Source organism: Carlito syrichta, unplaced genomic scaffold (genome assembly GCF_000164805.1).
Source record: "Carlito syrichta isolate Samal-C Ts95f unplaced genomic scaffold, Tarsius_syrichta-2.0.1 Scaffold309201, whole genome shotgun sequence".
In the NCBI taxonomy this organism is placed as follows: domain Eukaryota; kingdom Metazoa; phylum Chordata; class Mammalia; order Primates; family Tarsiidae; genus Carlito; species Carlito syrichta.
In genome coordinates this window covers 51,059-78,339 of record NW_007253297.1, presented here as the reverse complement: position 1 = coordinate 78,339, position 27,281 = coordinate 51,059, and the positions used below count along the sequence as shown (strand labels likewise).

Sequence of the window (27,281 nt, the reverse complement as noted above, 5' to 3'; positions counted from 1 at the left end):
CATTTTTTTGTTTTATTTTTTTCTTAAAGTTTCTTTTGGCTCCAACTAAAATTCATTATTCAACCTAGCATTATTGAATGCTTTTAGCTGGTATTTGCAAGATATATTTATTTTATCCTTTTAAAAAATCAGGCTTTCTGTGTCTTTATACTTAAGGTTTGTGGCTTGTATGCAGCACATAGTTGGGTTTTGAGCCTTGGTGTTTGTCTAAGCTCTGGCTGCTATAACAAAATACTATATGGACTAGTTGGCTTAAACAGCACATGTATTTTTCACAGCTCTGAAACCTGAGAAGTTCAAGATCAAGGTGCCCATAGATTTGATTCCTGGTGAGGGCTCTTTTCCAGTTTTGCAGAAGGTTGTCTTCCTGATGAGTCTTCAGAGAGCTAGAAGAAGTTCTCTGGTGTCTCTTTTAATAACGGCACTAATCCCACCCTGAGGACCCCCTTATGACCTCATCTAAACCCAGTTACCTTCCAAAGGCTCCATCTTCAAGTGCCAAAGCATTGGAGCTTCAACATATGAATTTTGGGAGGATACAAATATTTATCCCATGAGTCTTTGTGTTTTTTCCCCTTTCTTTTGTAAATATGAATTATGGCTATTTTATTTCTTTTAGTATAACAATCTTTCTTCAGATCTGATGTTCTCTAAAAATTTTATGATCTGCACCAAAGTAAGGTATAGAAAAATGTTTACTTGCCTCCTTTACTTTGGATCTTTCTTGTTGTTAAAATCCTTTGCAACACTACCAGATCATTAATCCTGCTCTCATAAGCATTCTGAATAGTTGCCTATGATTTCTTTTGTGGTTCAAAATATGCCCTCTAGACTGTGTTTTGGTTAGTAGAATGACCAGAGCTTGGACAAAAGGCCACGACTGACACATTCCAAATATACACAGGCCTAAAGTTATCCTATTATAAAACAGTTATCACATTCATGTAAATGACTAAGCAAAGGCTAGAATATGAGCAACATTGTTTGTGGCTCAGTGAGAGATTTGATATTTAGTCTGTCAGCTTTTGTCAGAAGACTGGTATTATCAGTGACTGTGCCAGATTTGAACCACCTAAAATATGAATTGGTATTAACTCAGAACGCAGTGAAAAGAAGACAATTTGGTATATCCCCGTTAGAAAGAGCCCTATACGCGACTCAAAAGTAGTTCTGTTATTCTTGCAGGCACCAGACTTGTTTGCATCTCAACAAGAGAATTTTCCTCCCTCTAAGTCAGTTTCATCATTTGTAAGGAGGGTAGTGCTCACAAGAACATGATAATACTTGTTACACGCATGTAGGGTGTTGGATTCTTAGATAAGCTTGCAATAAGTTTGCAAAATTGCTTGCTGTAGGGTCTGTGATGGCTATCAGTTTATTGCTGCTCAGGTCCATATTCACCCCTTATTGCCTACTCTGTGAACTGCATCTGGACTTTTAAAACGGCATGTTGTTAAGGCTTACCAGGAAAGGGTGCTAAGGATATGGTGCAGGGTGAAGACGTTTTTCTCCTTAACTCTGGTGTACATGCTTAGCTGGCTTTTGCAGCATCATGGCATCTCCAGGGCTTGGCTCCTGCAGTATGAGAGATCTCCAGTGTTTGTGGCTTCTCCAGGACCAGGTCTCTCTAGTGTGTTGCAGCCAGCAGTGTACCTAGTAACCGACAGCTTCTCTGGCATCCCTCCATGGGCAGTTTTGCAGCAGGGTACCTCTGGTGAGACACCTCCTTGTGAATAGCTTTCCCTGGAACCCTAGCGGATGGATTCCAGCAAGCTCCACAGATGAAGCACCATAGCGACTTTCCTGTCTGCAGTGAGTCCATAGCATCTGGATCTCAGCTCTGGGGAGGAAGATTCTCCCTTGGGCATTTTATCTCTGTCCTAGGAGTAGTGACTGCTTCTTGTGTCTGCCATTCCTATATTCTTTAAGGATCTTCTTAATCGCTAAGTTCTGCTCTAGTTAGTGATTTCTCATATTAAACTTTTTCTTCTTATAGTCCCAGCTACTTGAGAACCTGAGGCAGGAGGATCATTGGAGTCCAGGAGGATGAGGTTGTGGTGAGCAGTGATCTCACCACTTCACTCCAGACTGGGCAACAGAGTGAGACCCCATCTCAACAAATCAATCAATCAACTTTGCCTTTTCAAACTTCCACGTGCTTTGTCTCTTCTGATTAGAACCTGACTAATACAGGATCCTATCACTAGAATTTGATTCTGTGATTGCATTGCAAGAAGCAAGTGGGTAAAGGACAGTTTAATGAATGTGTGCATAGGAGCATGAAATGGATCAGCTGTCACTGGGCACTGTTAGGGTAGGAAGGGAAGCACGTTACTACGCAGAGGGTACCTGGTCCCAAACGAGGGGAAGTGAAGGCCAGTTGGAGGCTCAAACTTTACCTGCATGCAGCCTACTTGTGTAGTTAATCTTTACTTGTATACTACATCTTCATGATACAATAAAATTCATTTAAAAAGAGCATACATGCTGTTATATATTTCCCTGCATTCTTCTAATCAAATAAATGAATTTCAGTGAAATTCGGAAGTTTGCAGTTATCTGTAGTTGCGGAGGAGGAGGATGGTGGTTCTGATGACACTAGAGTAAGCAGTCCACAAAAGATTTTGTCTGGCAAGTTGACCATTCTGCCTTGTGTGGGAGCTTTAGGATCTGTCAACAAGGCTGCTGAGGGGATCCAGTTGAATTCAGTTTCTGGAATTGTCCTCAGAACTGTAGCATCTACATTGATAATCATAAGTTGATTAAATGTGCATGTCAAGCGTGGCTCCCTTCTACCCCTATGTTTTGAGATAGGGCTGCAGGCAGGCGTGTTGTTCCCCTTTTCTGTGCAAATCCTGCCACAATGTGATATGGGCAAGTGTAAGACTCAGAAAAAAAGGAAAGATCAGAGTGAGTCGTCTTGGGGATTATCTGATCTGATCCCTTCATTTTTGAGATGGGGAAGTTGAACACAGGTTAGGTTAAGTGCCTTGCTTCCAAGAATATGCACCTAGTCTGCACAAAAATACAGCAAAACAGATATTATGATTTCTAGCTGGTTGTTTTCCCCAACTCCAATCTATTTATTTTTAAATCTCAAATGATTTATTTTTCTTATTTTCATTCTTAAGATTTACAAAGCTTGGGAAAATACAGCATATGCATTATTAAAGAATAACTGAGTCTGAATATATTTAAAAGATAGATTGGAAAAGCCTTGAGTACGTGCATTATTTTTTATTTTAAAAATACTTTACTGACTATATGCAGAGAAAAACGCACATATTATATGTATATAGCATAATGATTTTTTTTACAAGCTGGACCCTTGTTAATCAACCCTCAGATCAATTAATGGAACATTACCTGCACCCTAGATGCTTCCTTCCTATGTCCTCTATTCACTTCCCTCCTAAGGGTGACATCATCTTGACTCCTATCAGCCTAGATTAATTTAGCCTGATTTGTACTTTATAGAAATGGAATTGCCGTTTCTATAAAGTCGTATAGTATAGTAGGTACTTACTTGGGCCTGGTGTCTTTTGGTCACGATTATGTTTGAGAGATTCATCCACGGTATTGTAGGTAGTTACATTTCATTTATTTTCATTGTTGTATTGTATTTCATTATATGTTACTGAAATGTATTTGACCATACTGTCGATGGGCATTTGGGAACTTTCCTAGTTTGGGGGCATTTATAAATAATGAGGTTGTGAACATTTGCCATAATTATTTTTTAAAACTTTTAGACATTAGAAGACAGCAAAATGTGAGGTTAAAGGCACAAGCTTGGAGTTAGACAACACATTAACTGCACAATCTTAGTCTAGTTCTTTATGCCCTTGAGCATGTCTCTTTACTTGGGAAGGGCCTACTAATACCAGTCTTAAGATGGGAACACTGCACAGTGCCTGATCCAGAAAAGTACTCAAAGAGTGGAAGTCGCTATGACTTTTTAAATTAAAATTTTTTACGTTTTATAGCCAAGTATCCGCATAGTTTACTATTATAATAGTAGCCTGTTTTATATAATATAGTTTTTATATAGCCTGTTTTATTATAATAGTAGCCTGTTGCTTGTGCACGGTATCTTTCATTTCCTCAGAGCTTGAACATGCTTTACTTGTATAATTATGCTTGAGTCTTCTTTATCTTCACTCTCCCTCTCTGCCACAATTATCATCTGCCTGTTATACTCCAGGTTTAGGGGATAGGAACTGAATAAGAGAGTTTCTACCAGACTTTATTTGTTCCTGAGCCTGCTTCTCAGTTTGCTGTTTTCTTAGCTCACATCTTTCTCCTCTTGTAGCCTCTGAATGTTAACATGGTCTCCTCTTTAGCCTCCCGCCAGTGTAATCCATCCTACCTGAGGTTGTCAGGATAGTTTTCCTCCAGTACCACTACTGCCCATTGCTTCCTTTAGTAAGTACTTAAGAAAATTCAACTTTACCGTCAAGTCTTCAAAAAACACTGTGGTACAACCGTTTCTCTTAGAGACGTGGATACACAGTGAGATAAAGTCATTTTATCAGTCAGCTGAGGCTAAGTTTTGCTGCATTAACACAGGACTCCAAAATTTTAGTAGCTTACAAAAAAAATCACAGATTGACAGTGGCTCTGTTCTTTGTCCTCTTCCTTCTGAAACTAAGGCTTAATGAGCAGCCTCTATCTGGGATGTATTTGTCTTGACTAGAAGGAATGGGGAAATGGTAGAACCACACAGAGTGGCTTTTAGAACTTCTGCTGGGAAATGGCATATGTCACTTGTACTCACGCTTGTTTGGCTACAACACGTCAAGTCTGATATCAATGGGGAGAGGAAATATAAACCTTCCAGAGGGGCAATCAGTAGGAAGGGACTTGGCACAGATGCCAGCTCAGTCATGTTTGAAGCACTGCCATTGAATCAGTGGCTGTGACCTTTGGGATATAATTCTCAATTTGTTTTCCCTTTTCAGTTTTATTCAACAGCTTTCTTCTTGTTCTTCTTTTTTGACCTTCCCATCACTGTATTGTTGAAATAGCAACTGGGCAATGCACAAGATAGATTAGACGACCAAGTCTATAAATCAGTGGCCCAAACACCCAGATGACGTCCTGTTTCTCACAAAAGAATGCTTGGGCATCAGTGACCTCAGCAGCCTGTAAGAAATGAGAATCAACAGTTGCATTCTATAATTCAATAAGAGTTATTCCTTCTGCCAGATGATGTGATGCAAGCTCTGTGAAGCTCCAAGGTGACAGTCTTGAGTTCTGTCTCTAGAAAGTTCTTGTTACAAATACAATCACGTATATCTTCACCTTTCTATACAGTTGGTCTCAAGTGTGATTGCTGGCGTGGATGCCAGCTAATAAGTAAATCAGTCAGTGTAGACACCATTTTTAGCCTTAAGCATGCTTTCTTCTGGAATGCATGTTTGGATGGACTTTGAAGAAAATCATTAACTCATCCTGACTTAAGGAGCTTTGACTAGAGATTTCAGGATTATGTGTATATAGTTTCAAAGGTTGTATTTTAAGATGAGGAATAATTTAAGAAGATTAGTGAGCATCCTTCATTAATCTGGAGCTATTTTAATAATAATAATAAAGGATGACTTGTTTTCATCTTAGAAGAAGAATATGTCAGTTTTGTTTATAGGTAATATCTAATCACATTTTATTTAGGTTGTATAGGATAATTTTCAAGCAGACAATGTTAACTTAGCTAGAATAGATAAGGGAAAACAGTTGTGGCCTCAGACCTCATTATAAATTATTTTAATAGCTTAAAAAAAAACTTCACTATACTAGTGTACACAATAAATATGTTTCTGTAAAGCTGTAGACTTATTGAAGATAAATATATAAAAATTATAGTCTATAAATAGATTAATATAAAATCACTATAGTATTTAGAGATATAAAATGAATCTGATTATAATTATTCTACTAAATGTACAACTTGTTATAAAATGAACAATCTGACCCTAATTTCTATGTTTAAATCTTGGGATGATTTGAAGTGAGGCATAATCATGTATTAACATATCCTTGGAGTCTGACATTATGAGCATCATGAACTTGCTAATTTTATTCCTTGATGGTTTACATAAGTGTCTGGGAAATTTGATAGGAAGAAGAACTTTATTTTTCTCATTATCAGCTAGAGAGCAAAACATTGACATCTGAATTGAATACCAGATTCTCCCAGAGAGAGAGAGAGAGACAGACAGAGACAGAGAGAGAGAGAGAGAGAGAGAGAGAGAGAGAGAGAGAGAGAAAGAGAGAGAGAGAGATTTAAGTCATACAACTCACGGACTGGATTGGTTCATGATCTGTGTTTTGCTGGTCTGTAATACGATAAGAACAGAAACTGACAGTGTTCAGAAACTTATAACAACTAGAAAGAATAATTTTAGGTCTGTTGAATCTAAGTATATACATTTGAGCTTGCATATTTATGTGTTTGTTTTGTTTTTCACTTCACTTTTAATAAGAATTTACTTTTTACAGTTTATAAAAATATCAGTCTATGATGTAAAGACAAACAAACTGGTGCTACAGATGGTTTGAGAAACACTGGTGAGAAACCTGCATCACATTGACAGAAATGTGGTTCGATTTATACTATTCTATAGGCATGATTTAGGAGATGGAGTACTCTGGTTCATGTTCCATTGGGCTTTATAAATCCATGTCCCCTAACCTTTAAGCCATGTCCTCTAATCTTTCCAGTAGAACTATTCTGTTGTGACATTTTGATCCACTTATTTCCTGGACTGATTCACAAAGAAGTATTTCTTCAGATTTATTCATTTATTCAGTCATCATTTACTGAGCAACTATATTGTGCCTGATGCTTTTCTAAACACTAAGAATTCAGTAGTAACAAAACAAACAATCCTTACTTACTTTTAGTTAATATGAAAAGAATTCAAATATCTAAATATTTATGCATATACCCAATGGTGCATGCGCACACACACACGAGCTGCAAGGTGGCAGATTGACTCCGCTTGTCATTTGGTTCCACTTGGACTACTAATGCATGCATTCTTCTACCCTGTGGATGTTAAGGTCATGTTGATGTAGTTTTGGGCTGACAAAGTAAGTCCTGGGTAACAAATATTGGTGGCCTTTCTTCGGGTCATTGATGCTTGAGGATGACCTCCCCAGTTTGGTGATGACAGTGGAATGAGAGGAATCTCAGACAGTGAAGGAAACCTGGCTTTCATGCCTGAATCACTGTCCCCTCTTGGAAGGTCATAAAACAGAGTGTTAGATTCAGTGTATTTCTTTGATTCAGCAGGAGGGACTGTGATCTTCTGAAGGATGACGTTCCAGTTCTGCGAGTCTGTGATGGAATGCCAGGGAGGTCTTAAGCCTCTGAAATTAGGGCAGGATTTTGTTCATGTGCCCTGTTTTCGGGTGAGGGTCCCTTGCTTTATCTAGATTCTACAAGTAGTTCATGACCACCAAAGCTGAGGAATCATTGATGTACAGTGACCTCAAGAGCCTTCTGCAACTGGGCCTCTATTACTCAGCTGGTTTTATCTCCTGTTTTCCCTTGGATTTTCCTTCCATAGCTACCCTGGCCTCCTCACTGTCGCGCCGGTGTGCCTTCCATAAGCCCACCTGGGTGTGTTCTGCCTGGAATGCTCTACCTCCCACTGTCCATGGAGCTCATCTCCTTGCCTCCTTGAAGCCTTTGCTCAGATGGTATCCTCTAGGCCTACACTGACTATCCTATTAAAATTTTCTTTTCTTTCCTGCCACCATCTTGGCCCTTTTGATGTTTCTTGCTCTGCTTATTTTTCCTCTAGCACTTGGTACATTTTACATTTTGTATAGTTATTGCTATTTATTGGATTTATTATTCATATTCCCTTCCCTCTCCTGATGCTCCATCTTTGCTTACTGCTGTGTCCCTCACACTTTGAACAATGTCTGGAACATAGAGGGTGCTCAGTAAATATTTATTCAATGAATGAGTGGATGAATAGATATGAGCTCTGACTTCCTCTTGGAGTGTGCAATATAGAGTTTAAATTGGGTCAGTTTAACTGAGATTCCTCCTGTTGCTCGATGTGTCTTCCATCCCGTTGAATATGGTTCCACGAATCTCATGTCTTATGTTTCTATACATTAACTTTTAATATAACTCTTTATATTTTTTATTCCCATGGGGCATTTTTATCTCCTTCTTTAGTTTTCTTTGTCCTAGACCCTCAAAGCATTTGTGGATAAGACCTTGGGCAAGTTACTAACTTTTCCACCCCTCGGTTTCCTCATCTGTAAAATGGAAATAATGATATACAACCCTGCAGGGTTGTCATGAGGGAGAAATGCAGTGATGTATGCCAGGTGATTAGCACAGTGCATGAAAGAAATATTGGTTGCAATCATGCTGATGAAGATGTAAGAGTCTTGTGGTTCAGCATAATGTCTGGCACGTGGTAGGCACAGAGTAAACGGCAGCTGTAACAATTATTATGTTTTCCCTCATTATTATCATCACTAATGATATGGCCCCAGACAATTATCAGAGAGTAGGGCACTCGCAGAGAATTCTAAAGAAGATTAAGGGTTGATTTTCTTTTCTTCTTCTTTCTCCTCCTTTTCCATGGTGGGGATAAGCTGTTTTCCCTTCCTGTGCGAAAGAAGACCTGTCAGATTTCAAATTCATTCTTTGCTGTGTGCTGTGATGTTGGTTGTCACCATCATTGTAATACTTCATCTTTTTTTGCAACTTTCTGTTTGAGTAGATGGCAGCATGTAACTTGCCTGGGTCCTCAAGACATATTCCAAATGTGTATTTCACAACAATCCTGATTTCTGGCAAGGGTTTCAAATTCATGGAGGGCATTTCAAGGAGCTGCCTTGTAAATTCTGAATGCCTGGGTTATTTGCTTGCTTTCTTTTATCCCCCAGTGCCAGGTTAGTAAAACTCCCCAGATTGGAATCTTACAGTTACTCAGTCAGCAAATGCTTATTAAGTATATACATGGAGGATTATTTGAAAAGCAAAATGACATGGTGAAAGGTGAGCTTTAGAAAGATTAATCTGGGAGCTGAGTGCCTAATTGGTGGAGGGAGTGTTATGAAGCCAGCATAGAAGGAAAGGGAGGTATGGTGTAGGAATTGGCAAGAACTGTCAGCTGAATGGTGCCTGTATCATGCCAGCTGTAAGGTACACAGGATGTATACATGCCCCACCTCCCTCGGTATAGCCCAGCCAGTTTCCCAGAATGAATGTTCTAGTTTACTCTTCTATCGGCAGTGCTGGAGTGTTCTGGCTGCTCTCTATTCTTGCCAACATTTGGTTACTATGGCTGCAAAAGAAATTATGCTCAAACTTAGTGAGTGAATACAATACCTACCATTTCATCATTTCTCATAGTGTCTCTGGGTCAGGAGTTCTGGAGGACTTTGGCGGAGCAGTTCTGGCTTGGGTTCTGTCTCTAAGGAGGTTGTAGACAGATGATGGTTGCCAGACCTTCAAGAGAAGGAAGCTGTTGGAGGCATTTTTACCCCTTTATCCATCTTAAGGGAAAGGGCTGGACGAGGATGAGGCAAAAGAAGTCTCCTTCTCAGGGTACAAATGGAAGAAGACTTTTTTTCCTCAGGGCCATGCGAGTTTTGGCCTGCTAAAGGTTGAAACATTTATTGAGTGCTTACTATGTGGTAGGCCTTGAGCAAGATGCTTTACGTTTATATGGGTTATTTTTTTCTCTTTAGCATGATCTTTTTTTTAGGATTAACTTCCTAGGTAGGCCTTTTCTTAACTACCCTATCTTTATGTTTTCCTCTTTACTTTCATCTTATTGTCTAGTTGATCACCACCATAGCTCTTTGTTTTTCTTATTTACACTAAGTGCAGTTTCCTTCTTTACACTGTAGGTAGTTGCTTCCCTATTTACACGGTATGAGGATGTTTGCATATTGATTGCCTATCCACCTGCCTTGCCTCAGCCTCTACCATGGAAGGTCTATCACAGCAACAACCATGCTTCTTTTGTGTACTGCTGCGCATCCAATGGCGTTGCCAGATGAAATCTGGATACCGAGTGAAATTTGAATTGAGGATCCAAACAAATAATACCTTTTATTTTACTATTTTATTTTTAATTGGCATATTGTAATTGTACATATTTATGTGGTACAATTTGATGTTTCGACACATGAATATGGTGTGATGATCAAATCAGCAGAATTAGCATATTCATCATCTCATGGATTTATCATTTCTTTGTGATGGGACCATTCAAAGCCTTTCTCTAACTATTTTGTAGCATACAATAACTTGCTGATAACCATAGACACACTATTGTACAATAGAACACCAGAAATTATTCTTCCTAGCTAATTGTAACTTTGCTAATTTAGTCCTCCTAGCTAATTGATTATTTATTCCTCCTAGCTAATTGTAACATTGACTGAACTCTCCCTCCCTACTTCCCTCTTTCCTCTCCAGTCTCTGGTAACCACTATTCTATTATCTACTTCTATAATACCAACTTTTTTTTAGATTCTACATATGAGTGACATTGTGTGGTATTTGTCTTTCTGTGTCTGGCTTATTTCATTTATCTTGATACCCTCCAGGTTTATCTGTGCTTTTGCAATGTCAGAATTCCATTCCTTTTTTGTGGCTGAATAATATTCTATTGTGAATATATACTACATTTTCTTTAACCATTTATCTATTGTTGGGCACATAGTGTGATTCCATATCTTGGCTATTGTAAATAGTGCTTTAATAAACATGGGAGTGCAGATATCTCTTCAATATACAGATTTTATTTCCTTTGGCTATATACCCAGTAGTGGGATTGCTCAATCATATAGTAGTTCCATTTTTGATTTTTTTGAGGAATCGCCTTACTATTTTCCACAGTGACTGTACTAATTTGCATCTCCACCAACAATATATAATAAGTGTTCCCTTTTCTTCACCTTCTAATCAGTACTTGTTTACTTTTTTCTTTTTAGTAATAGCCATTCTTACTGAAGTGAGGTTACATCTCATTGTGTTTTTGATTCCCATTTCCCTGATGATTAGGGATGCTAAGCATTCTTTCATCTTGGTTATTTGTATGTCTTTTTTTGAGAAATGTCTTTTAAGTTCTTTTGCCCATTTTAAAATCAGGGTATTTGTTTTTCTGTTGTTGAGTTGTATATGTTCCTTATATATTCTGGATATTAGTCCCTTGTCAGATGTATAGTTTGCAGGTATTGTCTCCCATTCTGTAGGTTGTCTCTATGGTCTGTTAATTGTTCTATTCTGTACAAAATCCTTTCAGTTTGATGTAATCCCATTTGTTTATTTTAGCTTTTGTTGCCTATGCTTTTGATGTCTTATTTTAAAAATCCTTGCCAAACCCACTGTTGTGAAGCACTTCCCTATTTTCTTCTAGTAGCTTCATAGTTTGGGGCTTTACATTTAAGTCTTTAGTGCATTTTGAGTTGATTTTTCTATAGGTGATAGGTGGAGGCCTAGTCTTGTTCTTTGGTATGTGGATATCCAATTTTCCCAGCACATTTATTGGAGATATTGTGTTTTTCTTTTTTTTGGCTGAGTGCAAGATACTTTATTGATGGTATATGGCAAGATGGGGCTCCCTAGGTCTCCCTCTGCTCCCATTCTTCAGGGTGTCTGGCATGGACAATGTGAGGAGGGGAGGTTCTCATTGTGGTCGGGGACTCCCCAGAAACTGAGGGCTTCTTTCTTCCTCTCATGATCTCGCTGGGGCTGGTGGTCGGGGGGCTCTTACTCTTTGGAGGCCATGTGGGCCCTGAGGTCAACCACCCTGTTGCTGTAGCCAAATTCATTGTCATACCAGGAGATGAGCTTGGCAAAGTGGTCATTGAGGGCAATGTCAGCCCCAGCATCGAAGGTGGAAGAGTGGGTGTCGCTGTTAAAGTTGGAGGGCACAACTTGGTGCTCAGTGTAGCCCAGGATGCCCTGGAGGGGGCCCTTGTATGCCTGGTTCACCACCTTTTGATGTTGTCATGTTTGGCGGGTTTCTCCAGGTGGCAGGTCAGGTCCCTGACGGACAGGTTGGCGGTGGGGACACAAAAGGCCATGCCTGTGAGCTTCCCGTTCAACTCAGGGATGACCTTGCCCATGGCCTTGGCAGCCCCAGTGGACTGTGTGTCGCGCCACAGCTTTCCAGAGAGGGGCCATCCACAGTCTTCTGGGTGGCAGTGGTGGCATAGACAGTGGTCAAGAGTCCCTTCACGAAGCCAAAGTTGTCGTGGATGACCTTGGCCAGGGGGACTAAGTAGTTGCTGGTGCAGGAGGCACTGCTGACAATCATGAGGTTGTCCTGGTACTTCTTGTGTTTCATGCCCATCGCAAACATGGGGCCTTGGCAGAGGGGGCAGAGATGATGAACCTTTTGGGTGTTTTTCCTAATGTTTGTTCTTGGTACCATTGTCAAAAATCATTTGGCTGTAGGTGTATGGATTTATTTGGGGTCTCTTTAATCTGTTCCATTTGTTGATGTACAGTTTTTATGTCAGTACTATGCTGTTTTGATTATTATAACTTTGTAGTATGTTTAGAAGTCAGATCATGTGATGTCTCCAACTTTGTTCTTTTTGCTCAGAATTGCTTTGGTTATTCTGGGTTTTGTGTGGTTCCATATGAATTTTAGGATTTTTTTATTTATATGAATAATGCCATTGATATTTTGATATTTTGCATTAAATCTGTAGATCACTTTGGGAGTATGACCATTTCAGCAATATTAATTCTTCCAGTCCAAAAACAAGGTCTATTAGCTCACTTATTAGTGCCCTCTTCAAGTTCTTTTATCATTGTTTTATAGTTTTCAATGTAGAGCTCTTTCACCTTCTTGGTTATGTTTATTCCTAGATATCTTATTTTTTGGTAGCTATCATAAACGGAATTATTTTCTTGATTTCTTTTTCAGACAGTTCACTATTAGGGTACAGAAACACTACTGATTTTTGTATGTTGATTTTGTATCCTATAACTTTACCCAAAATAAAATTTTAGTATATCACAAATATGAGATATGCGCACACTAAAAAATTATTCATGGCTTTTCTGAAACTCAAATTTAACCAACTGTCTGGTAGTTTTATTTGCTAAATCTGGCAACCCTAGGGCCTGGTATTCTTTAGAGTGTAAAACTCACTGTAAGAGTTCATTAAATATTTAAATGAATAAAAGAGTTAATAAGTGAAAGAACTCATTTCTTTCTCATGGGTAATTTTGCAAGGAGAATAGTATTATTTTACAGATATGATGTTCATATAATCTAATAAGCTTGTGGATGGGCCCAGAGGAGGTTAGTGTAGGGTGGGGATAAGAGTCAAATTTGGAAACTGCTTTTTCTGGCTTTCATTTATCTTTCTATTATTTTCACTGCACCATGCTTCCTCACCATGTTAAAAGAAAGTTCATCCTTGTGGCAATCACATATCTTAGTTGCAGTAACCAAAAAACAGAATTAAAAAACTCTCTCTGTAGAGAATTTATTAAAAGACTTTTAGGAGCTCAGGATTTCTGGGAAGTCAGAGAAACAGATCAGAAGTTGAGTAGCCAGGATCTATGCCCCCAGCACATTGCAGAACTGATCCAATGAAGATATTGATGTTGCTAGGCACAGATACTGCGGCCTGCACTATTAACATCACTAGTGCAGACTGCTAGACCACACACATAGCCAAGCCCCCGGCTCTGAGGTCTTCCAGATATAGCTACTTCTTTCCTTGCCAGTGTACAGTTTTGTACTGTCTGGCCCAGGTATGTCTGATTGGGAGAACTAAAGGCACATGTCTTTATTCTAGCTGCAAGGGAGTCTGGAAAAACAAACCTTTGCCTTTTAAGGAGTTGTCTCTATCTCCCTGTACACTCATAAAAAAGGGAACTCTTCAAACACAGGAAGTATCTTAAAAGGTGCTGGGCTACCTAAACTATTCTGTGTCCTCCTGACACTTTTGAACTTTGGTAGCATAGTGCCTTCTAATTTTTTAAAACAGGTATTACTTTCTACCTTGTTTGAAAACAGAAATTGTGTCTGCTTTAGTATTTTTTCTTTTAATTTTTTTATTTTAAAGATGTAGGGTACAATTAAGGGTTAGGTATACAAATGTTCATTAGGCAGGTACTGTTGTTGATGAAGTGTACTGCTTCTCCCCCAGCATTTTTCTGCTACTGCCAATCCTGCCCCCTCCCCCAGCAGTTTCCCACTACTGCCAATCCTTTTCTTATAGTATTATGATATGATAATTGTTCAAGATCCACTTATGAGTGAGAACATGTGATACTCAGTTCTTTGTGTGATAGATCACTGAGTATTATAGACTCTAAGTCCATCCAGGTTGCTGTGAAGTTCATGATTTTGTCCTTCTTTATAGCTGTGTAATATTCCATCATGTATATGTACCACATTTTTTATCCAGTTAATTTTTTTTTTTTTTTTTGAGTTGGAGTCTCACTCTGTCACCCAGACTGTCACCCGCTCCCGGCCACTGCAGCCTCAACCTGCTGGGCTCCTGTGATCCTTCCACCTCAGCCTTCCAAGTAGCCGGAATTAGAGGCATACGCTACCACGCCGGCTGATTTTTTGATTTATTGTAGAGATGAGGTCTCGCTGCCCAGGTGGGTCTCGAACCCGCGGGCTCAGGCAATCTACTCACCTCAGCCTCCCAAAAGCATGGGATTACAGGCAGAGCCACCGAACCCGGCTATCCGGTTAATTTTTAATGGGCAGCACAGTTGGTTCCATGTTCTTGCTGTTGTTTTAATTTGTCTATACAGTGCTGAGCCTGTACTCCCGGGAGACATTTAATATGTGAGTGACTAAAGGGATTGGCAGTAGTGGCACATTATCAGGGTTGGGGAAAGGCATGTACCATCAATAAGGGTACCTGATCTTATACCAGGTAAAGTGCGGACCAAAGGGAGGCCCAAATTTTACCTGTACGGTGACCATTTAGCTACCTAATCCTGAATTGTACCCCACATCTTTAAAATAAAGATAAAAAAACTAAAGTTTGAGTTATATCAGGTCTAAATTATATAATTATATGTAGAATAATACATATTCTATATGCACAGAATTATACAAAGAGTAATAACTACTTAATGAAAGCATCTATAAATTTATTTACTTCTTTGATTTTATTGTAGAGACGAGGTCTTGCCATATTGCTGGCTGGCCTCAAACCTGTGGGCTCAGGCAATCCTCTCGCTTCAGCCTTCCAAAGTGCTGGGATTACAGGCGTGAACCACTGCGCCTGACTAAAACATCTATCTTTTTTTTTTTTTAAACTTAATTCTCTTTATGGTGAGATTTCACAGGTGACTTAAATTGTATTTATGTATATTTTTTAAATGTCCAATCATGATCATTTGTAATAAAAACAGAGTATTCAAAACTTGCTAACTAACTGGGAGAAAAACTGGAGGTCTGGAATCTCCTATCCACAATTCTAAAATACAGAAGTCTCTGAATGTGGAAGGATTTTTTTCTTTTCTGATACCACATTTGGCAGAAGTGCCTGACCTGAAATGACATGAGGCTATTTATAGTCTTTATTATTCCACTTAATTGAATATTCATATGTTTCTCAGCAGAAATATTAACGAACTTGATTACAAGCTGTTACCCTGATCCCACTGGGAATATTATACTGTATATGACCTCTGTATCTTTATAAAATTTGGAAAATTGTGATATTCAAGACCCATCAGTCCCCAAGAGTGTTTTTGAAGTGTGTATGTGTGTGTGTGTGTGTGTGTGTGTGTGTGTGTATATGGGTATACACACTTGTGTATATGTACATAGAAAGTTCTGGAAAGGTGCATTCAAAACTGTCAAAGTGATTACCACCAAGAGAATGGATTAGATGAAGAGGTAGTGAGAAATAAACTTATTTGTTTTTTTTTTTTTAAATTGGAGTCTCACTCTGTCACCCAGACTGGAGTGCAGTGGCCGCTTCTGGCCACCGCAGCCTCGATTGCTGGGCTCCGGTGATCCTTCCTCCTCAGCCTTCTGAGTAGCTGGAATTACAGGCATGTGCTACCACGCCTGGCTGATTTTTTGATTTATTGTAGAGATGAGGTCTTGCTGCCCAGGCGGGTCTTGAACCCGCGGGCTCAGGCAATCCCCTCACCTCAGCCTCCCAAAGACGTGGGATTACAGGCTGAACCACCGAACCCAGCTGAGAAATAAACTTATACTTCATATTCTTCAGTATTTCTAGTAATTACTATAATAAAAATATTGCCTCTTTAAATGAAAAGAGGATAGACTATAATTGAGTGGAAATTTTATTGTATTTAGGAAAATAGTAGTAATACTAATTTTAAAAGATGATTTGTCAAGTAGGCTGTGCCTTTACGTATTAGTTCAACATTACTGACAACTGACAAGGACTCAGGAAAAGTTACACAACGGACAGGCAGCCTCCTGCCTTTTTGACAATGTGTGTGTGCTCTGCTGGCAGGGAATTTGTATCAGCAAAAGCACTAATTTTGCTAAGAAAAAAATAAAGGCACACAAAAATTTGATGATTAAACGAAACTACTGTTATTAGTGATGGGTTTGGCATGCTTTACGAACTCTAAATGATTACTCATCCACTGTACATTTGCAGAAGTTCTTTAACAAAAGCTAGATGCATATGTAGTAGCAAGGGTTAGTAGGTGGATGGGAGGATTAAATTCTGTGAGTTTTTGGATCACTGGTTTGCAGCTGTTTTTTGGCTTGTCAACAGGCGACTTTTCTGAGTCAGCCTATAGGATGGCTTCCCAGGGTAAGTCTGATTTTGCTTTTCTGGGCTTAAAATATAAGTGGTAAAGGAGGTCTAACTAGTTGCCTTTTGCAGTGGATTCTGTAAATCAATAGTGCCTGCGTTTCTTCTGTGAGAAAAACATTTATCATATTTCAGCATATTCTGACTTTCCTACTACTGATTTTTATAGCTTTGCCTCACCTCCTAATTTTTAAAGTTGATGCCCAAGTGCTGAAAGTATTTGCTAGGGGAATTGCAAAGGTCACATGTAAGTTCTGCGACTGGAGTGTGGAGAGCAGCAGGATTGAGCTGTAGTTCTTCATGACCCTTTCTTTTCAAGAGGAGGTTTTCAATAAATGAGTGTAGCATACTTTATGTGCTTGTTTATGACCTTAAACATGGCTTAAATTTTGCTGAGTGGCCATTATGGGTACTTTATGACATGTAATAATGGTTTCAACCTGCACATTTTTTTTTTCCTTTACTGAAACAATGTCATGCATCAGTCAATGTGAAGTTCATTTTAAAAATTTTATTGTCAAGGGATTTGGAAGAATGTTAGACATTAAAATAAGTCCCTGGATTCTGACTTCAGAGAATGTTGGTTCTTGAGGTTAGGAAAAAAGTGAAGATTCGCCAAGCTCTTACAAATGAGCTTTGTAGTCATTGCTGATGAAATGATAAAAACACGACTTTTCCCACTGGATGCTAAATGCCCCTTTTCATTAGCTATAGTAGGAGGAACAAATCATGTGATTTTTTTTTTTCCTTTTTAAAGTTTAAACATAGTCACTTTTTAAAGGCAGTTTTCATTTTGTGGCTACTTTTTTTCTTCCGGTGTCTAGCACAGTTGAAGATTTTATATTCTTATATCTTTTAGGACACTCTAATGGATAACAGGGTTCTGAGCAGCTCTCTCAATGGAAGAGCTCAGTTGCATCCTGTCAGCTATGGACTGGTTATGGTGCCCTACCCACTTCTCTCCTGCTCACTGTGAGGGACTGGGGAGGTCTCTGAGAGGCTGGGGCATGTCAGTGGCCGACTGCTTTTCCAGGTGGCAGTGACATCTATGTGGGGGATCTGAAAATAAACTGGTCTAAGGATTTTCATTCATTAATGTCAACACCCATGAAAAAGATTGATATGTAAAAAAGAGCAAGGAATTTCAGTTGATTTTTTTGAAAAATGGAAACATTCACATTAGGACATTCAAAAATAAAAGCACCATCCCGACGTGGTGGCTCATGCCTGTAATTGCAGCACTTTGGGAGGCAGAGGTAGGAGGATCCCTTGAGTCCAGGAGTTCAAGACAAGCCTTATCAATATAGCGAGACCTTGTCTCTACAAAAAAATAAAAGTACATAATTAGCCGGGTGTGATGGTACATGCCTGTAGTCCCAGCTACTTGGGAGGCTGAGGCAGAAGGATCATCTGAGCTCAGGATGAGCTCACCGTGTTGAACAGTGATCTATGCCACAGCATTCCAGCCTGGGCAACAGAGAGTGAGACCCCACACTCAAAAATAAATAAATAAAACCACTATGTCCTTAGTGCTTTGAATCTCACATAAAAATACACCTCCTGTAGGCTGAAGCCCTGAGCCAAGGGCTATGTGAAGTTGAAGTGTAATGTGACCTGTCTTTCTGGGGCATCAGTAGTTCTTAAATATTTGGGGTCATGTAGGAACATTTTCATGCTGATGTAAGCAAAGGTATGTTATAGAGTGGAATGTGAGGTAAGATATGAGGCTGTAAAGAGATGTCTCGCTTGCTGAGGGGGAACCCAAACCATGTTCCTAGACTTCTGGCTGTCCTTGTGAAGGTGGTCCTTTGTCCTCTGCTGTGAGACGTGCTTTCGTAGAAATGGGATGGGGTTCACATTCACCCCTTCTCAAACCAGCCATTCCAGGAACACATTTATGGGCACAACAAAGTGAACAACTGTGAGGTTTGAGAAAACTTTTTGTCCAGGGTGAGCTGGAACACTTAATCCATCATGTCACATACACACAGAGGTACTTTAGAAGGGACAGGAATTTTCACAGAAGGCTTAACCATCTGGAAATGTTTAGAATAATAAGATAACTGTCTCTTTTAATGAGTGGTGAAGATTGGCACCTGAATGTTAGCTAGTGTAACCCTGTGACCTTTTCCAATGTCCCCTACTGCCCCATTCTTGAACCTCTTTGATAATTTGCCAAGCAGTTTTTTTTGGTTTGTTTTTTGGAAGAGAACATTATTATTATTCTTTTTTGAATTGGAGTCTCATTCTGTTGCCCAGACTGGAGTGCAATGGTGCCATGATGGCTCACTGCAGCCTTGACCTCTTGGGCTCAGGCGATCCTTCTGCCTCAGTCTCCTGAGTAGCTGAGACTACAGGCGCACACCACTATACCTGGCTCATTTGTGTGTGTGTGTGTGTGTGTGTGTGTGTGTGTGTGTGTGTGTGTGTGTATAGAGATGAGGTCTCACTATGTTGCCCACGCTGGTCTCGAACTCCTGGACTCAAGCAATCCTCTCGTGTTGGCCTCCCAAAGTACTGGGATTACAGGCACAAGCCACCATGCCAGGCAGAGAACATTAATTATTAATAAGTTCAGAGCAGATTGTTAAGTGCTTGGATTATCCAGCCTCCTTTGATTTTTGTCCTGTTTCTTAGTGTTTTTCAGTATATCATAAAAAGGCCAGAGAGGATGAAACCCCAGCTACTTTTTACTTTTAGATATGTATTGCCAGTTAGGAAACCAAAGCAGATTGAGAATGACAGACATATTTTACCTTTTGTAGAAGACAAAAAATCAAGACTGGGCTTAAATATATAGGCACATCTTCCACATAATTTACTAAACTCTTGAATCCATCTTCACACATACAAAAAACCAAATCTTAAAATAACTGCTGGAAGAAGAAAGAGCTAAAGTAGTAGGCAATCTTCATGACATTTAATGCTTATATTTACTGCTTTAAAATATTCAAATACATCTTTATTCTGTGTAGTTGGCTGTGGTGGTTCAATATTTGAAAAGGTGATAGTTAAAAGGTTAGATGCAACTTTTGAAGCTATAATTTGCAGGAGATAATAATACAAGTCCATTTTCTTTTCTGAATGTGCTATTTATATAATTATATTTTTAACAAATCTTAGAACTAGAATGAAAATAGTAATTAATCTTAAGGGTAAGAGAGGTTGCAGCTGTGCCAGATTTGGAAACTTTAAGAAGTCCTCTTGGTGGTTAAGCACAGTCTATTGAATATTCTAATTTGTATGTCACAGAGCATAGTGCTGAGCAGATAGCATGCGTTATCGTGAGTTAATTAATGTTAAATGATTGAGTCAATTTAGTAATACGTTTTAATCTCATAAAAGTAAGCATATTTAATTTAGAAGTGGCAGGGTGAATTTAAAGCCAAGTTAAGTAGGTCAAGTGAAATAGTGCACATAGCAGAGATCATAGTATTATATGTGCAAAAAAAAAAAAAAGGACTAAAAGTAAATGCACCCAAATGTTTACATGTTTAGATGATGAATGATTTTTTTTTCTGTTTGCCTTTAATTTAACCCAGTGACCAAATATATTCTTTGAAGAATAGTATGTTCATGACACATGTTAAGCTTTGCATAACTCTGTTAAATCTCAAGTTAACAAATTCATACTATACATGGTATACATCAAATAGTATGTGAGTGGTATCCCCTATAGTTGGGCAGCATAGTAGCTTTGAGTGGAACTTATATTCTAGCCAAATTCATTTTTCCAAATGATTTATGTAGAATCCCAGTGTAGTCAGTCCTGCTATAGCACAACCTGTGCTTCTAAAAAATCATCAGGCTATCACAGAATCCTGCAGTAGATACCTACAGGGTGTGTAGGAAAAAAATAGGACTAGGATCACAATTCTCAATAACTTCATTGGTGACATCTTAAAAAAATAGGAAACTAATAAATAAGGTAGACAGCTTTACATTTGCTAAATGGTAAGTGATCCATCTATACAACAACCAGCTTGCTACTTTGCCTTGAATAAGACCTGGAGTTTGCTTGGGGATGTGGCCTAGAAGAGTTACAGCTATGAAGTGGTGGAAGGAAGCTTATCTGGAATCAGACCAAAAGTTGTAGCGCAAGATGTGGATGGGTGCACACGTGGTAAACTGAGGTAGCTGGTCAGTGTTTGAAGTGTGTGCTTAACACAGCTGGGTGTGGTTTTCTGTGTTTCACCTAGTGTTTCTTGTGGGCAAAATCATGCATAAGTGAGCCAAAATTCATCAGAGCTGTACTCAAGTTCTTTTCTAATGTAACAAATTTGTGTTACAAAAACAGGCATGATGGCAGAACTCACCATATATGGAGCAGATAAAGTAAATCTGCACTTGTTCTAGGTATGTCAGGAGCTCAGTATGGAACCCAACCTCCTCATTGCCACCCAGGGGATTCATGGAGTGTATCTGTGTGGTGTGAACTTGATTGTCCTTTGGTGTGTGATCTGGAACAGATACAGAATGATATTTTTCTTGTGGAGATGTTCCGTCTTACCTTTGTATCCCTCACTGGCTGGTGACTGTAGGCATGCCAAATGCTTTGGCTTTCACAGCTTTCAGCTCCACTGCCAGACGGGCGGTCCAGTAAAGCAAACGGCCTTGAACTTAAAACCCCATAGAATACCTCACTCCAGATCCTTGCCAGGGAATCTAACCTTGAACGCAGTGCTACTCGATACTTATCAAATGCTGCTGTGGAAAACAAATATTTATGGATTACTGTGTGAAAGATAGAAGTTCATCCATTTTTACGAATACTCTAAATTATTGAGGGAGGAAGGGTATGTTGTTTGAAAAATCATTTTACCAGGTGTCAATGTTTAAGGAAGATATGCAAATTTTACATTTATTCAAAGGAATCATTGATTATAAAATAGTTCGGGAAAATCTGTAAAATCTATACCTGAAAAAATCCAGACCAGTAGAAATCTCTATGCTGATATTTTGATATACCTCAGAATTTATGCCCTCTTCTTCAGCTGCCAGCAATTAGTTTTACAAAGTTCTACTTGGTATTATGCCTCAGCCACCACTGAATCTTGTTATAAGAGCTTTATCAATCTTTAGTATATGGAGTGCCTATCTTGTGGGTGTTACAATGTTCTCTTTATGAAGACGCTTGGGAGAAGTGTCTCCTGGTTCCAATACCACAAATGACTGTACTTCTACACAACTTTGGGTTTTCATTTTATGGGTACAGTTAGTCATGTAACGGATCGTGTTTTCTTCCTCTTTATGGCCACAGACATGTTTTCTTTGACCCATGCTTTTTTTAACCAAAAGAAAAACTATTTGCCAGCATTCCAATGTTGAGAAGATTTCACACGAATGTGTTTGAATTACCAGCATCTATTGAAAAATGAGATCTGGCAACGTTGGGCTTTCATGTTTCTATGGCAATCATGGGATCCAATGAAAAAGTTTCATCATTTTCCTTAAAATAGAACAGGCACCCTTTGGTTAGTTTTACTTTTCTGTTTTACCTGCCAGGCCCCTATAGATGTTTAACTCTAAGGCCTCTGACTTAGAAATCAATTTGTGGCCCACCTCCAGAAAACATGCAGACTTTTATTTGCATTTGTGTACTAATCTTATTCCTGAGGTCAATTTATTTTTTCTTGAATTCTCTTTCCTTCATCCACTTACTTTAATTTTCTGATGTTGTTGTATCTTGGAATGTTGTGTGCTTTTTCGTAAGTGGCTTTAAGTCCTTTTGGGAAAAAAAAAACAACAACAAGGATTATTAAAAATAAAAGAGTGACTTTTCCCCCCCAATTTTTTGGTGGGCCTGGTAAGTTTAAAATGATTTCAGCTTTTTTTCTGACCTATTTTCAAGTTTGATTCTAGTACCATTTAGAGCCCTGTAATTTTTTTGTTTTCTCTTTCTTTCTTTCTTCTTCCTTTTTTTTCTAATTCCTCATAGAGATTCTGAGAAAACATGAGCCATTCAGCACACACAGTCTTTTTGTACCTAAGATTGATTGCTTTTTTCCGTGATCTTGTATTAAGCACTGAAGAGCTAAGTAATTTTCACATACAATTCAGAACTTTCATATTTCTTTGAGAAATCCGAAGACCCTATGGGGGTGGCAACATTTATGCTTGGATGCGTCTGTGTCTAATTCACCATGTCTTTCCCATGCCCATTGCCTCCTTGAATGACACTGAGGCTGAATGCTACTTGCCCTGTGTCCCTCCATTTTCTTAGTATGTCACCTGCTGTTATTTTATACCATGTTGGTCCACCACCCCGACTGGTCTTGCTGCTGAAGAATATCCCACTCTTTGGCAGACAGTGGATTGAATTTTTCTTAATTTTCCTCTTATGGTTGCAAGTTTCCTCAGTAGGAGTGTCATGGGTGTGTGTGTAGGTAAAAGGAACACTGGGTTCATTCACTCAACAAATATTTATTGAGCACCTACTCTGTGTCAATGATTGTTCTGGTGCTGGGGATGGAGTGATAAATAAAGCAGGCAAAGATATGTGCCCTACTGGAGTTTACAGTCTGGTGGGGGGTAGTAAAGTCCCATGAAAAAAAATTAATAATAAAGCCAGGAGGGCTTCCTCTTTAAATGGAGGCTGATGAGGTTCCTTTTGAACAGAAATATGAATTAACCTAGGAGCCTTGCAGCTGTCAGGGAAGAACATGATAGGCCAAGGGGTGGCAACAAGAGTAATATCCCCATGGGGAGAACATAATGGATTTTGCATTAAACAAGACTTTTATTTCAAGTATGGCCTCTCCTAGTGGTTTGAACTGGGACCAATTGCTATGCCCAATGGACTGTGCCTGGGAACTCATCTCTAAAATGCTAAGATTCAACACTGGAGAAGGACCATGCTTTTCTTATTAGTTTCTACCCATTTCTAAATCTGGTCCTTGACTCTTAGTAAGCATTAGGCAAATATTTGTGTCGTTAAAAGATGGACACAACAATGGATTTAAAAGAATATAAAACATCACAAAAACTTAGCTAAATATGTATCACAGTCCTGGAGATTAATGGCAGAGAATATGGCTAGCTCTGAACCATGACCACAAGGAATCTCTCTTTAATAACGATTTCATATTTGCTATATTTAGCAAGACACATCTACAAACCAAATGGGGAACTGTTGTGACCCAGCAAAGGGATCTGGGATTCTTTGATCATTTCCCCTTGAGGGCATTAGTGTAATTGCTTGGGAGGGAGTTCTATAAATTCAGCTAAATATTGGTCATCTTCTAGAAGGACAGTGGGAACCAGACTGAGGGCACGGATTGTATGTTTGTTGTTCATTGGTATATCTTAACTTCACTCATTGTGCTTGTGCTCTCATAGTAAGAGCTTAGAACATATCTGGTAAAGAGTGAGTACATTCAAAGCAATGATACACTTCAAACTCTTTCATAAGATAGTGTTGGAGTCACATTGGACACGTAGCACACATTCTGCCCGCTTCCTTCCCAGGAAGGGTACACTAGAACCAGAGGAGACTGAAAGACTTATCTGGTGTTATGACCAGGCCTAGAGGTAACATCTTCTTTGCTTTAACTCATTTAGTTATCATCTTCTTTTATAGATGGAGAAATTGAGGTCAGAATAGTAAGTGGCAGAGCCAGGTAATTTGACTCTAGGGATTGTGTTAGTAATGCCTAGATTGTTGCTTACAGAATAAAATAACTAGCAGTTACAGAAACAGAAGTATGAAAAGAATTCACTTAGGCTTAGTGGACTTTGTTAATGGTGTTAGTGACTGGTGACCTTTCGTGGTGATGACCATTGCTTTCACATATAACAGGTTTCAGATGAAACCCCTTCCTAACAGGAATCCATCTTTTGATTCAGATAACACATGGGTATTTTCTAACAGCCATATTCCCATTCCACATGCTTCACAGCCTAGGAGCTCTTTCTGTCACATTCACATTTAATGATGTGCTAGCCACATTATCTCTCAACAGCCTCAATCCCTCCCTCCTGCTTTTATCTCATGAATAAATTCTTCGTGTTCTAGGGCAATTTGATTTTCTACTGCTTGTTTTCACTGTAGGTGAAGTGAGTACATTTACCACTATGCTTTTGCAGGAGGACAGATTTAAAGCTGAAAGAAGGCTTGGCGAATTTGTAACAGTAGTCTGTTGGGTTCAGAGAGCATTGTGGGAATCCCTATGTTTTCCTCTCATTTGTGTGCTTTAAAGTGAGGGGAAACCTTGTGATTTTATGGATGTCAGAGATAAGCAGATATCCTGGCCGACTTTCTGGGGAAGATGAAAATGGTTGTGTTTCTCATGACTTTAATTTTCCAGAGCCGACTCTATGGCAATATCACTCTGGCAAATATTGGCTGGCCATGGAACATTTTAAAGAGCAAGTGTTTCGTGAATGTTCTGTCTATTACCATGGCTGAGGAATCAAAACAAAGTATTCTCCACACATTTCCTCGAGCACTCATGGATGGATTCCAGTGTAATACTTTCATGTTAGCTCCTAGACTACTTGAAGAATTTAAAATAAACCATTTCTGAAAACACAATGATTAAGAAGAATTGAACAGAGTATTTTGTACCATTTTTCCCTTTTTTGCATAGTAAGATCATGTTTGGAGTGGTGGCAAAGATTAACTGAGTGCCAAAGGGCTTTATAAAAAGTTGTGTTTTCAGATGCTAGTTGTAGACATGATGGCAATAACAATCATAGTAATGTCTGTTTAACTTGTGAGACGTCTATTCTCACATAAGGAATGAAAAAGCACTGATGGCGTTCAAAAACAAACTCACCACAGATATCGCAAAGATTTTTCTAATTTCTGTTTTTTTCCCTCTTCTCTAGCATATGCTTCTCACATTTTTGTGCGATTAATGAGAATAAATAATAGGGTGTGAGTTTACAAGGAGTGTATGAGTGTATTCTAAGAGTTAGTTTTTTGCACTGAGACTTTATTGGGCAAAGATGCTTCCACAGTACCTCCTTTATCTATGAATGTAACAGGTTGGTCTAAACATAAATCAAGGAGTTTAGTTATGGTGTTGTTTCAAAGGAGTTCTTTTGTGAGGTCATGTTAGCATCAGGCCATGGCGACGATCGTGGTAGTGTTGATGGTGGTGGTGGTGGTGGTGGTGGTGACGGTGGCGATGATAATGTTGTTAATAATAATGGCTACAATGTATTCTATGCTTATACTTTGGGTTCTATGCCAAGTGCAAGCCAGGCATTAATTCCTGCATTATCTCACAACAGCCTGTGAAGCTGGGACTAGTCTTATCCCCATTTTGCAAATGAGGAAACCAAAGCTTAGAGGGATTGAATAATTTCTCCCTGGTTCACAGCTAATGAGAAAGAGAGCAACTTGAATTTGATGCCAGTTCTCTCTGACCCCACCCCTGGGGGCTAATACTTCCTTCTCACCACATCCTTTCTAGAGGTGAGAAGCTCTTGCCTGGTCTATTTCAGTGACCCATGACCTCTCTCCCTTCTTTCTTCCTCTTTCTCTTTAGATAATTTTCCTCCCATCAGTTCTCTGTACCTCTTTGCTAAATGTCCGCCCTCCTTGCTTGATTTATACCTCTTGAGCTTCAGGACTTCTCTACCATGGAGTTTCTTCTTTGAATTCTCATAATTCTTTGTTCCTATCTTAATCAAAATTCTGTGCAGCTTCTTGTCAGCTACATCAGTATTCCAGGGAATGCTAACCCATGGTCTGAGCATTCAGTTGAGTTCTATGTGTCTATTCCTGTGTGAATTTTCTCTGGAGAGAGTCTGCAATTTTCATGAGTCTCAGAAAGTATTTGACCAAAAAGGTTAAGAAATTATTATTTATAGGATTCCCATGCTCCCACAAGTAATAAACACCTAGAGGCAAGGAGCATATCTTATTCATATTTTTTTCCCTGGGAGGTTATACTGATATATATCTTTGAATGTCTGGATAAATGAATGTATTTCCTAATAGAATGATGGAGAGGTATAGTCTTTGGGTTGAGAACACAGAATCTAGATTCAAACTGTGCCTTGGGTTGAAATCCTTCTTTGCAAACCCTTCACCAAGTGATATCATCTTTCAAAACCTCATTCTACTCATTGGTAAAAGGGACATTATAATAGTATTAAAGGTAGAGGGTTGTTATTGAAGATTAAAATAAGGCAATGCATGTGAATTGCTTAGCACAGTAACACATAGCATACCTTTCAGAATTAGCTGCTATTGTTATTATTACATAAGAACCTTTGAAAGGGTCCATAGGATGAGGTTCCTAGGAGGTTCTCAGTGATGACTGCAGAGAAACTGAAACCTTTAAAGCAAAGAGTTTTCATGCCACTTTTGAGTCTTAAAGACTTAGACCCAACATGCTGTCTTTAGCCATGATGGCAGGTGCAGGGCAGTTACCTCCCTGAAATGTTTTTCTTGGGCATTTCATTCCCCTATGGCCTCGACCCTGGACAGACAGTGGCTCAGGCTTCCCAGACAGACACGTAAAACGCCAGCTAATGGAAATTTTGTAATA

At 39.0% G+C, this 27,281-nt stretch overlaps 2 pseudogenes across 2 annotated transcripts in view; one reads left to right on the top strand and one right to left on the bottom strand.

The window, feature by feature from the left end:
- Nucleotides 1–27,281, top strand: part of LOC103269387 — a 145,293-nt pseudogene that overhangs the window by 88,170 nt on the left and 29,842 nt on the right. The window lies entirely within an intron of this gene.
- On the bottom strand, nucleotides 11,742–12,422 carry LOC110596447 (annotated as a pseudogene). Its single transcript, XR_002482469.1, has one exon. The product of XR_002482469.1 is annotated as a glyceraldehyde-3-phosphate dehydrogenase pseudogene (transcript).